Raw genomic sequence first — 2,307 nt, forward strand, 5'->3', positions numbered from 1 at the left:
ATGTCGCGCGTATATTATTTCGGAAAATAATTCTGTTTACATAGAACAAGAACATTTCCTATTAACAAGTAAAAAAATTATTGAATTTAAAAATTATTGAATTGATCGATGAGTACAGTCCAATTACACATTTGTGAAATTTATTCAAGACTGCCATTTTAATTTGTTGGATTTCGTTTTGTAATATGTGATATAAGAATTAAATATAAAAAGTAAAAAAACTAAATTCAAAAAATGAAAAATTACATTAAAAAATTGAAGAATTGTAAGCATGTAAATAATGAAGAAAGTGCGACAGCTCGAAAAACTATTGCGCACTTGGAGAGCAAGTAAAAGCATTAAAGACTGATTTACAAGAACACACGGTAATTAACAAGGCATACTCTAAGCAAAACTGAAAAAGAGGAAATCGCCGTCATTTATTTAATAACGCTGCCAAAATTGTCACGCGTACCATTTTATTAATGTAACAAATCCGACGCTCTATGTATAGAGCCACCCTACAATCCGAGTTTGATACTGCTTAGAAGATAAATTAACAGGTTATGATTTGTATTTAACAATGACAGCACAAAATTACTTGAAAACATGAAAGTGTTTTAAAATGTCGGAGCGTCCAGTGGTGGCCAAGCCGATCCGCCGCCGGAGTGTAAAAAGTTATCGTCGAGGTCATCTGCAAAGACCCCGAGAAGAGTTGGGCGAGCGCCTAGATCGCTTGCCAAAAAGAAACGTTGTTTAATGTTTGGCCACTCAGATCCCGGAGTTCTCTGATACCTGGGAGGAGAACGTGGCCGCATGGATCAGGCGCATCGACCACGTAAGGCGCATTCACGGCGCCACTGACGGTATATTGCTTCTGGCCACCTCCAGCAGATTCAAAAAGGGTGTCAAGGAGTGGTACGACACCTTGGAGGGCGAACCACTCGAGATTTGGCAAGCGTTGAAGAGCGAATTTACGCTCATGTTTGAGCAACGAGTTTGCATACAACAGAGGGTCCAAGCCAAAATGTGGCTTCACGGGAAGGAGTCCTTCCACGACTATGCCATTGCCAAGATTGCATGAATCGCCTCAATTTATCGATAAAAGAGAAAATTTATCTGCTGATCGGCGGGATCACGCTCAACATTCTGAAGAATTTTTTGCCGATAATGTGAGCATTCTCGAAAAGTATAAGAATAGTAGTAAAAAGAAATGGTTTAAAAAAAGAAGTACAAAATACAAGTACATTAATCAAACAATTCTAAAATATAAGAACATTTTATTGTATAAATTGTAAAACAAGTTTATCGTTGTCTACACAACAGATTGTCAAAAATTAAACATTGGAGTATAATATTTTGTTTATTTAAATATTTTGTTTTAAGTCCTTCATCGGACCACAGATCAGACAAGTCTTTGAATGCTTTAGGAGCTTGATCCATTTAAAATACTGGACATATTAGCTAGATTTATTCCCTCTTCCTCTAGAAATTTTAAATATTTTAATTGTTTTAAGTCCTTCATCAAATCACAGATCATATAAATAAGACTTGCGTAAAGAAAAGTGGTTCGCTCGCTGTGCTTGGATTTGGTGCTGAGATACGACCGCGTCACTTGATGTCGTAAAATTTCTCGAGCCTGTCTAAATTTCGAATATTGGATTTCGATAACTACATTTCAATTTACTTCCCTATTCTTTCTTGTCCCACCTTTCTCTAATAAGTCAACAAAATTTTTCACCATAAATATGTAAGAGGTTCCGTTTCCAACAAAAAGCAAAGTAACTTGTCTGCAAAGTGGGAGTCACCAACAAGCAAAGCAAAATGATAGAAGCAAGCAAGAAAAAACAATAAACTATATGCAGGTATAGAAGCAACTGCTTCAAACGCATGTGCGGGTGTAAAAAAAATCAGTACTGTCACTCGTCATGTAAATGCAACAAAGACTTTGTCAATGCTATTACCTAAATGTATAACGCTTTTGTTGCATATGTCTCTTAATTAGAACCTTGAACCTTCATGAAAATCATGATCTCCATTTGATGCGTGTTTATAGTAATGCACGTTTGATTAAATGCATTTTGAAAGTGAAATAATATTAAAAAATTAATATTATCTAAATGCAAATATAAATTTTTTAGCGCACAAAATGATTTTGATGTTCGGTCAGAAATTGTCGAACTAAAGAAGAAAATAGAATTGCTGCAACTAGAGTGCAAAAAAAAGAAACAAACAAGAAACCAAATATTTGTGTAGGTATAGTAGCAATTGCTCTACACGCATGTGCAAATGTAAAAAAAAAAAAAAAAAAAAAAAAATCAACAGCCA

The sequence above is a fragment of the Solenopsis invicta genome, chromosome 4 (assembly GCF_016802725.1).
Source record: "Solenopsis invicta isolate M01_SB chromosome 4, UNIL_Sinv_3.0, whole genome shotgun sequence".
NCBI lineage: Eukaryota > Metazoa > Arthropoda > Insecta > Hymenoptera > Formicidae > Solenopsis > Solenopsis invicta.